General features: G+C 39.4%; 1 protein-coding gene across 1 annotated transcript in view; it reads right to left on the bottom strand.

The window, feature by feature from the left end:
- Nucleotides 1–9,476, bottom strand: part of LOC126336676 (intersectin-1) — a 300,485-nt gene extending 291,009 nt beyond the window's left edge. The window contains exon 1 of the mRNA XM_050000627.1: nt 9,354–9,476. The gene's annotated coding sequence lies outside the window, so the exon portion shown is untranslated. The remainder of the gene's footprint in view (nt 1–9,353) is intronic.
- Between the last annotated feature and the right edge of the window lie 6,164 nt (nt 9,477–15,640).

Raw genomic sequence — 15,640 nt, 5'->3', positions numbered from 1 at the left:
GCATATGGTCTGAGCTGGCTGATCACACTAATAAACAGGCCCATCCTTGAATGGTACGATAAATGCCCCACCCCCCACCCCCCCATAAAACTAAATCTGCTGTCAGTCATATGTGAGCCATAGTGACACCGAGGTGGGTCCTTGCTATGGAGGAGTTAGCCAAGTGTTAACTACGTATGGCCAGCAGAGAACCACAGTGTCCTTGCGAGAGGCCTGCATGGAGGTCTTCCACATATTCGTAGTCTCCTTAAGGGCACGCAGTTTGTTGTGGGTACTGAGATTTTGCCATTCCATCTCCCTAAGCTGAAAAACCTTGTGCGGTACTAATGGTGGCAGGTCAGTTACAGGGATGTCGATCTCCAGAAGCGGCTTCCGTGTAGCCTGTCAGCAAGTTCATTTCCCGAGATTCCGACATGGCTTAGTGTCCACACAAATATCAAGGAACCACTGGACCGTTCCGGGGCATAGATGGACTCCTGGATGGTCTCTACCAAAAGACGGCAGGAATAGCACTGGTTGATAGCTTGTAGGCTGCTCAAGGAGTCAGTACAGAGAAGAAACTGATTCGCCAGAGCATGAGCGAATGCGCTCAAGAGTACGAGAAATGGCCGCCAGCTCTGCAGTGAAAACACTGCAGTCATCTGGCAAGGAGTGCTGTTCAATATGTGCTCCACAAACATACGTGATTTCAGCAATCTGAAGTTACAGCAGAGAGCTGCGGGGTCAACTGAGTCTTTAGGAAACTAGATTATCAACGGTAGAGCAACCCTAGCATAAAATGCCCTGGCATGAAGCTAGTAGGCCAAGTGAGTCTAGGACCCAATACAACGGCCGACTCACCATACATTCTAACAACTTACAAAGAATGTTGGTGAGGCTGATGGATCAATAGCTATCCACATCAAATGGGTTTTTACCAGGTTTGGGCACTGGAATGATGGTGCTCTCCCATCAATTCGATGGAAAGAAGCCATAGCACCAGATCCAGTTAAAGATGACGATGATGAGATGTTGCTTGTAGTTAGGCGAGAGATGTTTGATCATCTGACTGTGGATCCGATCTGGCTCAGGAGCTGTGCCAGGGCAATGTGCAAGGATGCTGAGGAGCTCCCACTCTGTATGTAAATGGAGCATTACAGGGTTCACTGTGGCGTTCACTGAACGAGAGGGCTTTCCTTTCCATCCACATTTGAGGGTGCAAAATACTGGGGGATAATTCTCTGATGCGGAGGCTCAACCATAGTGCTCGGCAACTACGTTTGCGTTGGTAGATAACATACCATCGATGTTAATGCCATCAAACACATTGATCTTCGTCCAGACTTTGGAAGGTGAAGTATGGCACTCAATGATCGAGATGTACCTCTCCCAACATGCCTGTTTCCATCTTTTTATAAGCTGGTGAACGCGAGCACAGAGCCATTTAAAAGCTATTATGTGCTCTAGGGAAGGGTGCCGCTTGTGTCACTGCAGAGCTCTCTTTAATGGCCTCAGCAATTTCTGGCGACCAGCAAGGTACTGTCTTTTGCTGGGGGCACCCTAAAGAACAAAGGATCATGTTTTCTGCCACAGAAACAATCGTTCTAGTGACCTGCTGAACTACCACATTGATGGTTCCATGTGGGGGAGATTCAACAGCGACAGCAGAGGTGAAAGCTTCCCAAGCTGCCTTGTTTAAAGCCTATCTTGGTAGACGTCCAGGGGAATGGTGCTGGAGGAGTGACAGGAAGATGGGATAGTGGTCACTACCACACAAATCATCGTGGGCTCTCCAGTGGACAGATTGGAGAAGTCCTGGGCTGCAGGGGGATAAATCAATGGTCGAGTAAGTGCCATACGCCACACTGAAATGTGTGGGGGGGCCCAGTATTTAAGAGGCAGAGGTAGAGTTGAGACAGGAAAGTTTCGACATCTATACCTTGGCAAATAAGCACAGTGCCACCCCACAAGGGTTTATGGGCGTTAAAATCCCCAAAAGTAGGAAAGGTTTAGGGAATTGATGAATCAGTGCAGCCAATGTGTTCAGGGGTACTGCACCATCTGGAGGAAGATATATGTTGCAGACAGTTATTTCTGCAGTGTCCTTATCCTGACAGGCATAGATAGCTTCAAGAGGGCTTTGAAGGGGCACAGTTTACTACATACTGAGTTGAGAACACAAACTCCACCTATTATAGTCGCTACAGTTCTTGTAATATCCCCTATAGCCGTGAAGGGCATAGGTCTGCACTGCCAGGAAACAGGTTTCCTGGTGGGCAATGCAGAAAGCAGGTGTAAAGCTTAAAAGTTGTCATAGCTCAGACAGGTGGTGAAAAAAAACAACAGCAATTCCACTGGTGGGTGACGTTATAATAAGGATGGAAAGGCATGAAGCATGCAAGGAGGCAGGTTACGCCTCTGGGTCACCTGCCCCCACCGACTGAGTATTTGTAGCCATTCCTGTCATGGATAAGGCATCAGTGAGATCCAGGTCCTCAATGGACACTGAGCTCGCCACCTCATCCACAGGTGCAGAATTGGTAGGGAGTGGTGGTGTTAGGGCCATTGGAGGGTCCTTTTTCTTAGCAAACTTCATTGTTTGCTTGCCCTCTTACTTCTCTTTAGGGGCTTGACGGGAGAACTTCCCTGAAGTAGCTTCAGGCACGGAGGAAGACCGTCAAGTTCCTCGTCCAGCAGTGTCCACTGTGTCATCAGTGGAGACCTTGGGAGAAAGGGTCCCAAGGGAAACCTTCTGCGCAAGAGGAGCTGGAAAAAGGCTGTTGCTTCTTTGGCTGGGGGGAGAGAACCAATGTCCCCTGAATTTGGGGAGGGGGGGGGGGGGGGCTTGCTCCCGAAGTAGGTACTTTGGGAGTAATGGAAGGAGATATTTCCCCTATCACCAAGGGGCAGATGTATTCTATGTATTCTAGAGGCCCCTCTGTTCATGGCACAGTGTGTGGTATGACTGGTACTTGTGATGGCAATGGCAGTGTATGTGGATTCAACCGAACAGGATGTAATCGTTCAAATTAACGTTTGGCCTCTTGGTAGGTCAACCAGTCCAGGATCTTGTACTCCATGATTTTCTGCTCCTTTTGGAGTACTGTGCAGTCTGGTGAGGAGGGGTAGTGCTGCTGTACACAGTTGATACAAGTGGGAGGAGGCACACAGGGAGTGTCTGGATGCAGTGGACGTCCACAGTCTTGACATGTTGCACTGGAAGTGCAGCAGGAAGGCATGTGCCCAAATTTCCAGCATTTAAAGCACTGCATAGGGGGAGGGACGTATGGTTTAATGTCACAGTGGTAAAGTATCACCTTGACTTTTTCAAGCAATGAATCACCCTCACAGGCCAAGATAAAGGCACCAGTAACAACCCAGTTGTCTTTGGGTCTCCTGTAAATGTGCTGGATGAAATGAACACCCTGTCATTCTAGATTGCAGTGGTGCTCATCGTCAGACTGCAAGAGGAGGTAGCGATGAAAAATAATCCCCTGGACCAAGTTGAGGCTTTCATTGTGAGTGACGGAAACAGGGATATCACCCAGCTAGTCACAACTGAGTAACGCTTGGGATTGGGCTGGGGATCCTGTCTGCATCAAGACTGCACTGCTTCTCATCTAGGACAGTGCTGTCACTTCTCCAAATTTAACGTCAAGATGTTCAACAAAAAATTGAGGCTTCATAGGTAGAAACAAGTCCCTGTCCATTCTGCTACAGACTTAATACTGAGGCAAATATGGCTCTCTTCTTTCTGTAGCCCTACATTCCTCCCATGGTGTAGTGATGCAGGGAAATGATTTAGGGTCATATCTGCCAGCATTGTACTCGATCTTGCCCTTCTTAGAGGATGATGAATGCAATAACACTGGTTTCAACAGCAGTGGCATCCAGTCTGCACATAATATTCTGCAGTGCAATATTTATCTTTAAGGCAAACAATGAGGAACTAACTTCAGAGATCATAAATGATAATGATATTATTGATTCTGTATGAAACAAGATGCCATGGCCAAGTAATCAGTTTTGTGAGCTGCAACTTATTGTCTATCACTTCTAGCCACTCTTCTTCCCACTATCACATGACCCTGTACCTCAACAGCGAGGTATCCAGATTTGTGGGGCATTCAGATGTGACAGTGGCCCAATGTTGGGCTGCTTGAGAATACAGGCATACTTGTCGCCAAGGTTTCAGTCAATCACATCTGACCATCCCAAGGGAGGATCGCCATGATGTTCAGCAAGCACATCGTAACCCCTTCACATCTGCTCCTGCCATCCATGAACACGGTATGGGCACACGGCAACAGTGTGTCATGCCACACCAATGGTAGGAGACTAGCAGCAGGTGAACTAGGGAATTGCCACCCCATGCGTAGCTGCTGCTAACAGGACACAAAGAGCTATGTTTGGAGTTGTGTAGTGATCAGTAAGTACAGTCTGCTCATGAATGGTATTGCACTGTGTTGTGCTCAATGCTGAATCACAGTTCTGCACTACCCCAGATGGCCACCGTTGGTAAGCATGACGGTACGTCACAGACACCTTGTATCCTCATGTGTTACCTCCTGTGTGAAAGTATTATGGAGCCACTTTTCAATAGGACAATGTTTATCCACAACACAAGTCTCTATGAATGTCTGTGTGATGTTGACACACCTCTGTGGCCAGCAAGATCTCTAGATCTGTTTCCCATATAATGTGTGTGGGACCAGCTCACATCTTCTCTGCATCCAAGTGCAAGTATGCAGGATACCAAGGATCAGTTAACAACAATTGTGGACTAGCTAGCCTCAGGACAGAACACAAAACCTTTATGATCAGTGTCCGCATCAGGCCAGAGGGTCTGCAATGCCTTGCCAATAAGTGTTCTCATACGCTAAGTTCTTTGCAAATGTAATTATTCCGAAATCAATGAAACAGCATCATGTGCCCTTTCAACCTGTGAAGTGTCATTTTGTTTCCTCATTCTGGGTGCTTCACATTTTTTGCCAGGCAGTGTAGATTGGGAGTCAGAGGAGATTAGAAATTTTTCAACTTGGAAAAGTTCTACCTGCTCTGGAACTCTTTCACAGACAGTTAAGTGATTTGGTAAATGAAACTTGAGGACACATCTAGGAAAAACCACTGAGCAGACAAGAGTGTCCTCCTGCTTAGAGCTACCTGTGAATACTAGTACGCAATTGTGGTACTCAATTAAAATCTCCATAAAACTCTAATTAAAAACATATGCAGGAGTGCTGCCTCACCTCTACCGTATAGCCTTTGTGATTATTTCCATCTATGTGCTTCATTTTCATCAATAAAAAATGATTATCTGCATCAAAAGGGAAATTCTCCTGATTAAACTAGAAAATTATGTAACAGGATGACAGGATAGAGCTTACCCTCAAAGGGAAATCTCAGTACTGCTAAGAGCGGAAAGGGACGCATTAGGCAAGATTAAATAGGAAAGGTAGATCACTCAGAATCCCAGTATGAGAAAGAGTCACCTTTCACAAGACTAGAATGTTATTTTGGAATTATAACCTTCAACAGCACTGTCATCAGTGCTCTTGTTGAAAATGAGTTTGCAGATTTAGTGATCTAAATTTAGTTATCTATAAGGGTAAGTAGGTCATCTGATTGAGTGGGAACTACCAGACCAAGAACCTTAACCCCCCCTCCCCCCCAATTTGAGGGAGAATGAACCTAACAACGCCATTACTGTCAGCTCTATAACTGTCAGAGGCTAAAGTCAATCCACAGTATTCCCTTTCATTACGGAAAGCTAACTGCAATGGAGAGTGATGTTACAAGTCGCAACAGATAACATAGGACACCAAAATCAAAACTATTTTAAAAATTAAACATTATAATGGAAACATATATGTCTGATCAGCATCAAAAATCAAAAAATTCCACAATTTTTGGCACATTAAAATCTTCCACAGTTTTCAGGGTGGGTCTGTAATATATGTATTAACAGAAACAGGTGTAAAGCATTTCAGTCCCAACATATTCAGCAGTGTCACAAAAAAGAAAAGTATAGAAAGAGCCAGTCATTCTCAGAAAATATTAAAAAATCATCCTTCTACAATTTGAGGACATAAGCTGACAGTTCACAAATGTTTAAAATACACGCTACACTTGTCCTACACTAATTTAAAATATATGGGCCATCTCCAGATAAACTGTGGTTGCCTTTTTTGAGCAAATAAAACACATCTGCTTAGAACTTCTTGTACTTTTAGTCATACTCCACAATTCTCAAACAGTCAGTGATTATTTAACCAGATGAGGGAGCAGTGAGCTATCAGGCAATGTTCTAAGCCTAGTAAGCCTCAATTCCATCCACAGCTTCTGACAGATTAATCACGACCCCATTCATTTGACTTCCTGCGGCTTCTGGTTTCCTACTTCCAGTCCCTCATTATTTCCCACTTATCGCGACTGTTCTACTTGAAAGTGGGATGACAGCTTACTGAAATATGGTGCAACACAGTTTATCACCTCCTCCACAAGCAACATTTGCTGTGTATTTTCTTTGCATAGTATGTTTGACATTTTGAATCATTGTTACCAAATTTGTTGCACTAATTTTTGGGCCATTGCCAATCAGAAATTATTTGTTACATCGACTTTTCATTCACTGCAGTGCCTTAAAGGCTGCAAATACTGCTGTATAATAATTTGTTTCTTGTTCTAAACAGCAATAAGTGCACACAGTCAAGGAGCAACCAAGGATATTTTTTACTCATACTCATTAATATCCATAATGACAAATTATGAAATATCCCACATATTATACTGAAGACAACATTTAAAAATACTGTCTGAAGTACATGAACTCTTGTAACCAGAAACTATTTTTCAACCATAAGATGTACGAGTTGCATTCTAAACTGCTGGCTGGAAGGAATATGCACGAATCACTAAATACTGGAAGCTAAGTCCTGAGTTACCATCCAATCAGTGCATTGCTAATTAATAGTTTCTTTCAAAAAGTTACCATAGCATGATATGTTGTTGGAAAACAATGTTTTCACAGCATAGGGAAGTTACAATTCTTCAACATCATTTGATCTATCTTCCTCCATCATTAGAAGTAACTGATTGTTGAAGCCTACAGAAGCTACAACCTCTATGGTTGCAAGCTCCGTACCGTCCAGTTAATGGTATGAAAAATCTGGCTCCCAAGGTTGAGTTGGATTGGATATATGTTGACTTTAGTATGATGCCTCTCATGATTCCCCACTCCTTTATCAGAAAGTTATTTACCTAGGACTATTCTTTTCCCAACCATGTTCACTTCGTTGAATTGCTCAAAGTGTAATCAAATGTTCTTGGGGGCAGGAGTGAACCCACTACTATAGCACAATAAAGCAATAAGCTTCCCAATATCAACAGCTGGTTTTCATGAACATGAGAATAAAAATGACATTTGCTAAGAGGTTAAAATTCTGTGTGCAAATGAACAACTGAAAGTAGCACTCTGATAACATGCTACACCTACTGAAGACGAAAGTGGCACAGTCAGAGAGGGAGCAGTGACAAATGACCTGCTGAATGGATCACAATTAACATTCAGTGGAAAAGAAGAAAGATTAGATTTTAATGTCTTCTCTCAAATGCATTAAGTGTTTAAAACTAAGTACTGCACTAATTTAGTGCAGCAAAAATTGGGCAACTTGGTCACAGCAGTGCAACACATTTTCCAAACAAAATTCAGTTACATGAAATATGGTAATTATTCTTACATATTTCATTACACACCATAAAGCCATAGTATAACTGTGCCATGATATCAGCAGAAAGATTATGATGCAAGAGTTGTGCACATGTTTATTAATTTAGAAACAACATGTTTCTGGAAGACAACTGATTATAAACTTCTTGAAAAAACCTGATTTATCTTCCTAATTTTTGCCTTGTAGAAATCTGAATAATAAGCTTGTAAAAAATTTGAAGGACTATCTGATGTTATTCCTTTCTGAATGTTTCGATTATAAACTAAAACAATGATGGTACTACAATATATGCTTGCAAATATTTTATATTTAAGTTTTGCCAAACATTTTTCGTTTTCATTTTCAAACATACAAACATGTACCTTTTTTAACATCATCAAACAAAATTAGCATATTGTGTCTTGTTCTGCTTAACTTCAGTATTTTCTGTCACAGAAGTTTCTTAGGCCTACATGATCTTTAATAGTGTTGCACTATCTATTATGATCTTAATAAGTAAATCAGCTGTGATTTAAAATCTGAGACAAACTAGACGCAACACATGCTAGAGAAATCATCATAAGTTAATTCAAATAACACAAGAAACACATTCCTCTCTTCAGTTGCATGAAAAGCAGTTAACAGTAAGGACTTGTTTAGAAACCAAAGGCAACATTCATGAATTGAGTGCTGCAAGGAAAAATGCTCTTCCTTATCAGATATTCCACCTACGCAGCATCAAAGAAAATTTCCACTCTTCAGTTAAATTACTGATGATGAAACTGTCTTACTGGTAAACGAAATTACTACCATAAATATTTCATAGTATGTAGAAGAGGCTGCCTCAAAATCCAACAATGTCCTTAAATGATAGCTGGTAAACTTCATAATAATTCATCTTTCTTGTTTAAGGTTGTTCTTCTGTAATCACATACCATGACATAGTGTACACATTATCACATGCTGAAATCTATATACACACTCCACAGAGTGGAGCCCAATTCCCTGCCCTCGGGCTTTGTCAATTGCATAAGTTATTTGTGTACTTTCTTGAAAATGCAGCCGATACGTGGGCACCCTACTATACTTTACACAAAAATGCACATTTTTCCGGTGACATACTGTAGTTCCCTCAGAATAAACTATGTAACTAACATGTTGTTAACGCCAGGAAATACAATTTCAATCCTGCTTTCATAAATGAGTTAAAGCTCAGGAGAAGAAATTCTGACAGCTCGAAAACCACCGGCAAAATTAGTTTTAACTGAGCATCAGTTTATGTAGTGATATATTACAGAACATTGTTTATATGAGCATTTCGCTGTAATGCACTTGCTATATATTCGCTCGCTATCAAAAACAAACGATTGAGAGAACACGGAACCACTGTTGTATTGTTTTGAGTGACAATATTTTTGGCCAGTTACCAGCCCATTCTTAGCTATTGATCACAATTCATGTGCCATTACACACGGGCGTGAAAAAATTATCAGATCACGAAATTTTTAACTAAAAATATACATTATTCCGCGGCTACTAAAAAGGTGACGTTAAATTACATTAGCAGTTTCCTCAATTACTACTTCACAGTCAGTTGGTGATAAAACCATCTTTAAATCTTAAACGTTCCACTAATTGTAGAAATCACAATATTTATATAATTACCTTTCAGATATTTAATATCCACTTTGTCATCAACAGAGAATACATGTTTCTGTTTAGGTTCAGTAGTCCATCAAACATGAACTACTTATGCTTCCCTGCGGCCCACCTCCTGACGTACGTCACTTGTGTGATCGATAGGACCAGAGATGTTCCATGTTGTTGACCGTGGAAAACTGCGCTATGTACGCATAGTGTATAATCGCCGAAGAGTAATACATACCTCATGTATCTACACAGAGAATTGAGTATAAAGAGGAAAGCCGGAAGACTACTTAAAACAGGGAAGAATAAGAAATTCAAATTAAAATTAAATAAATAGAGAACAGTCTACTGAACGCTTATTCAGGTAAAGGTATTCGTACAGTATTTCCTTGGATGTAGCCGGTATATCTGGCATTATTAACAAGTAACTCATTAATTAATTGTCTCACACACCAATCCTTCACGTAGTTTCGACTCTTAATATTGGGTGAGTCTGTATTCGTACAATAGCGCTGTATTGAAAGCAGCAACATCGTATATAAAGCACGTATCTGAAGGTAAGACTAAGGTGAGAAATGTTTTGAAACGTTTGTGCCAATGTAATTTATTTAGAATATGCATATTGTTTGCACTGCTACAGTCTGTACATTTCCTGAAAAGCATAGCGACCAAGCGCCATCCACTAGAGCAAACGACGTGCTTCTAACGAAAACATTAATGTAATAGGAAACGTTAGTCGTCTGAAGATGGGCGTGAGAGTCTAAAACCGATTATGTCTTTGAAATAAAGCATTTTTAAAATATTTGTGGCTGGTTGCATTGTCCACCAACAGTCCTTAACAGCCACGGAGTTATTAGATCCCACATGGACAAAATAAAGGTTCAGTTACCACAATATTTAAATGTGTGGGTAAATACGTATATGATGAGCCTTATGAGTTATTTATTAATAAATGTATGTCACAGAACTGTTATTTATAAAAATAAACGAATAGTAGTGGAAATAAAGTCATTTTAATTGCAGTGCACCAATGTTAACAATTATGTACTGTATATCTTATGGGGAAAATGAAGAAAATATAGGAATTTAAAATGTTTGAATGTAATAAAGCATAGGGTTGTTTTTAGAAATTCCTTTAACTGAATAGAAAGTAACCATTTATCAAACATTATGAGAATTTTGGTAACGACGTTAAACAACAACTGGATCATTGTATTAGACATACATGACATTTCGACTAAAGGGCGAGCTTAAATCTTCACGAGCACTAATGCATTGATGCCAGTAAACTAGAGCGGCTACTATTTATACTTGTAGAGACTGTCGTCGACGCAAGCTTCCTGTATTTGATTCTCGTTTGTTGCAGAATCGTTATGTCCAGCATCCCCAACATTACTCTGTCCATCTTGTTGCCTAATCTTTGCTTTTCCACTCATGTACTCTAATCAACGTATGGGATCCATTGTCCTTAAGCAGATCGAGAGCAGGATTCCAGGCTTTACAGGTGTAGCATCCCAATTCACAACAGAAGACATCGTTGCTAATATCGATTCTAGAATGCGTTTTCTGCCGAAAGTAGTGGCAGACGAAATATACATGCAGTCAGCCAGGATACTGCTTAAGCGGAAACAACGTAGGAGTAACTTAATGAAAACTGAGATTAACTCTCTTTGAGGTTTCTATTCTGATAAAGACTTTCTAATTATTCCAGTATATAGAGGCAATTCTCCAATGACAACGAACAAAGACGACCATTGTAGTAAAACTCGGGATGTATTAGAACCAGGAAGGCACAGAGAACTTAAGAGAATTCTCACAACTTATGTTTTTAGGACGACGAACATGCTAACATTTACAAGAAAGGTCTCAGCAAATCAAAAGCGTTGCCACCAAGACTGTATTCTTTGCCAAAAATTCTCGAAACTCTTCTACAGCTATTCATAGGAAGAACAGTCACTTACATCAAAGATTAAGGTAATTTTATCGAAACATTATGATCATTCAGATTGAGTCCAAGCAATATTACGGTCAGTTTTGATTTTGTATCACTGTTTATTGTGGTTCTTTTTAATGAGTTTAGGTCACGGTTGAAAAGCATGTTCACAAAATTTATGTCAGATCTTTTTCAAAATTATCTTGCATCAACTTATTTTCAATGGGGTAACATATTGTGTGAGCAATCTGTTGGTGTAGCTGTGGGAAACCCATTCAGTGCAGTTGTAACTAATGTTATATGGAAAAATTGGAGAAATTAGTCCTTCAGATGGCAAAATGAACTTCCTCATTTTGGTGATTGATGATACTTTATTTATATGACTCTATGAAGGAAATGAACTCTCAGAATTTTGATTTTTCTGGGTGATATTAATTCTAGCATAAAGTTTATAACACTAGCGTGCAGTAAGGCACGCTAATGCCACCCTCTGAGAGGATTTCAGAGTTCGACAATGCTTGTGTCTAATGGAAAAGGGTATAATTTCGAATTTTGTGAAGTTAACAGAGAAACCAAACGGGTTTTAACCTTGGGAGTTAACAGAAGTGTTAAATCATAAATGAATGAAAAAATGAACTGTCGCCATCCTAATTAGGCACATTAATTTGGAAATGTATAGTTGAAAATACTGGACATTAGTTACTGCAGTTACTTTTGTTGAGGTTTCCCTTTAAATAGCAAACACGATGCAAACTGGCACAGTGCACTCTGTACTGTATGTAGCAGTAGTTACCAATAACGCACACACCAGTTAATTACAGGGAGCAAAATTTCACTGAGCTCATACTAATGACAGCCCCAGTCAAGAGCATTACTTAATCAAATACTGAAACATCACTGCATGAAGTGCAGAAGTGATTTTGGACATGAGGAGCTTCTATCCTGACAGACATGTAAAACACAAATAAAGATGAATAACATCTTAAATACACTGTTTAAGCTCTTCTGCATATAGCAGTTTCCCTTAGTAACAGTTTTTTCTTAATAGGTGGAGAATATGATGGGGACCCATAAACTGGTATAGTTTCACTGACCAAGGGTATTTGATTGTTGCAATAGTAAAAACTAACTCTAAAAGCTAATCATTCACTTAAATTACTTTGCAAGGTAATAAAATACAACACTGGGCTTAATTAACTTCAAAAGGAACCTTTCATGATGGGTAGCAAAACTTCACTATCTTTAAAAATGTGCATAACGTCACTTCTAACAATACTACCATAAATCTGTTCATAAAGGATTTATATGTAATGGAAATTTAATCGCCGTATGTAGCAGGTATTCTTGGCAATAATATTTACAGAATCTTGCACTGTAATCCAACAAAACTATATTTTATAATAGACTAAGATTACTTTAGCAAAAGCCTATCCAACTTCACTTTTATGGTTTTAGCTTTTAAATAATTAAGATTTTCACTTTCCCATTAATTGATATTTGAATTTTTGTACTTAAACTCCCTTCCTTAACAATTTTGCTTGGAGTAGTTCATTAATAACACATTTGAATGTTACTCTTGCTTTAACTTTTGCTACTCCTTTTACTTCAGACAAAAAATCATTTTAAACACATGAATGACAGATTTGTTCATTTAAATGAGGATACTCGGTTTTAGTAGCACTTAGGTGAGGACCCTGCATAGGTTCATGATCACGATTGAAGTTACGTTTTCGAACAGGAATTGAGGTTTTATGTTATTGTTAATGAAACAACACCCAAATTAACTGGTCCATGACCATATACATTACTTAATTGAATGTACGCTGTCTGTGAAGCAGTGACGAAGATTGGTGACAGGCGAAATGGCAGCTAAGTGTACTCATGGCTCTTGATGTGTGAATGCTCTATAAAAACTCTTCTTGGCGTCGGATTTTCAATATACTAGAGCCATTCCATTATTCTGTGCATACCATATAAGAGTCAGATCCACATTTGAGGCAGATCCCTCTCTTAGCACCGTCCTGGTGCACTGTGCTAAGGCTAGCCACACACTGCGTGCTGTTCACACAAAGGAGCCGGCAGTTCGACCGCCAACCCACCTTTTACATAGCGCTATGCCACTTTAGCTGTGGAGCGACTACCCTAAAGTTTTTACAAGTTACAAATACACCTTTGCCAGTGTTTGGCGACATGATGCGCAACATGTGGTTCGCTGCCAAACTGTGAGATGATAGAGAACCTTTCATGAATGTAAGCCACCTTTGTTTTTCTATAAAAACCTTAAAACAATCACATAATTGCAAACATGTTACTTTTATAACTTGTGCAACATGCTGAGGAAATTACTGCTTTCCCTGTTTTTACTACAATATCACCCTAACAAGTATAAATCGTCAGCTGTAAAATAATGAAAGCATCTAATTTTACTCAAGAAGCTCATGTGTACAGTTTAAAATTACCTACAATTCCAAATATTTTTACCTTCCTTTTTTTGAAAGTATTAATAAATACAGTGTATTAAACATTATTTCTGTTTGTTTTGCAGTGTAAGTAATGTAGAAATTGAAAATATAAAAGATGAAGGAGTTTCCGCAGATAGACTCGAACCTGCGACCTTCTGCTTAGCATTCTACACTCTTTCTACCATGCTCCCCGCTTCTTATACCCAAGATTACCACAAATGGCTCATACCTGAGCTGTAACAAAAATATTATTTTCTTTTAAATGCCTGGCCATTTGGAGCTCACACTTCTGACACATTCATCACTGTCATAGCTCTGCATATACCATAAATATGGACAAAATCAACTCCCTTTGTGAACTACAGGCTACTTGCATATGACTTGCTCAGTCAGCGTGCTCAAATAAAATACTTTTATTTCTATTTTCTCCATACTGAAGAGACATATGGATTTCCTTCCTAGTTTTAAAAAGTTACGTTATGTTAGCTACATTAAGTATATACCTTAAAGGAACCAAATGTAAAGTAGCCAACGAGCACATTTTTCACTGCAAACCCTCCAAATCTAATGCTACAGAGTAATTGAAACTTAAGTAAAATGTTAACTATGATCTATAACGAAAAAATCGACATTTCGTCATTAAGATGTGATATGAAACTACAAGACACGAAAGAATCAATTTTATATGCCAGTCACTTTCCTCAGGATCGAATGAGACGTATGATAAACAGTAGAGAAGAAAACGCACAAATCCGAAACAAGTCGTTCTTAACGTTTTAGAAAAAAAGCAGAACATCTACTGTAAAATTAACCACAGTATATGATGTAGCTTTTCTTAATTTACATATGTATTTTTTACAGTTTGATGAACGCTTGTTGTTTACAGAAAGGAAATTGGAAAAAAACATTTTTCGCATGTACTGCTATCAGGTACTTTGTGGGAATTGTCCATTACTTACCTGCATTGTCTTTTCTTTTACTACTGCTCATTATATATTTTTAACTTTTACCTACTTAAACCTAACTAACCTAAGAACATCTCACACATCCATGCTCGAGTCTGGATTCGAATCTGCAACCACAGCAGCTGCGTGGTTCTGGACTGAAGCGCCTAGAACCGCTCCGCCACCGCGGCCAGCTTGGAGGAAAGCTCAGCAGCTAAAATGCACAATTAATTAAATAAACCAAACATAGCCGTTCACTTCTGACTTCCAACACAGCTTTTCACGCCATTTCAGTATGCCAGACTTCACACTTGCCCATTAAATTTTGGTGCATGGATTTCAGCTGAATTTCCATTCTGTATACTGTCCATTCTGCGTCACAGCAGTTGGAGAACGATCTCGGTCATTTACGAAATGCTTTTGGAACAGATAAATGAAGAACTACACTCTAAAAGAGTGAAAAAGAACCAACTAAAAGGAAAGTTTTAATCCCATTCATGAAAACTGTAACAGATCATATCAGCACATTACTAGGGAGACACAGTATTAACACAGTGTTTAAATCAGTAAGAAAGCTGCAAGAATATTTAAACACTTCAGGGGAACTAGCCTCACTACTTGCCACAGCAGGTGCAAATAAAATTCCTTCAACATGTGATCAAATGTACACAAAAGCTACAAAAAATAGCATCATTAATTTATTTGATTACTGTTGACCAAGAGCTTATGAGGATATCTAATGGACAAATTTTACAAGATGAATTTACAGTTCTATAATCCAAAAGGTATTTAACAGAAACTAGTAATAATTGTGTGGTAATATTTACGTACATTGCATATTTGACACCCTATAATAATGTTGACCTCGCTATCATATGTCATGACATTAATCATGGCAGTTATTAGTGTGGTAATATGTCATATAACTAAATATAATAACTTGTCATTGATTCAGAATATGTCAGT

The sequence above is a fragment of the Schistocerca gregaria genome, chromosome 1 (assembly GCF_023897955.1).
Source record: "Schistocerca gregaria isolate iqSchGreg1 chromosome 1, iqSchGreg1.2, whole genome shotgun sequence".
NCBI lineage: Eukaryota > Metazoa > Arthropoda > Insecta > Orthoptera > Acrididae > Schistocerca > Schistocerca gregaria.
The sequence above is the reverse complement of the archived record's forward strand: the minus strand, read 5'-3'. Positions and strand labels throughout refer to the sequence as shown.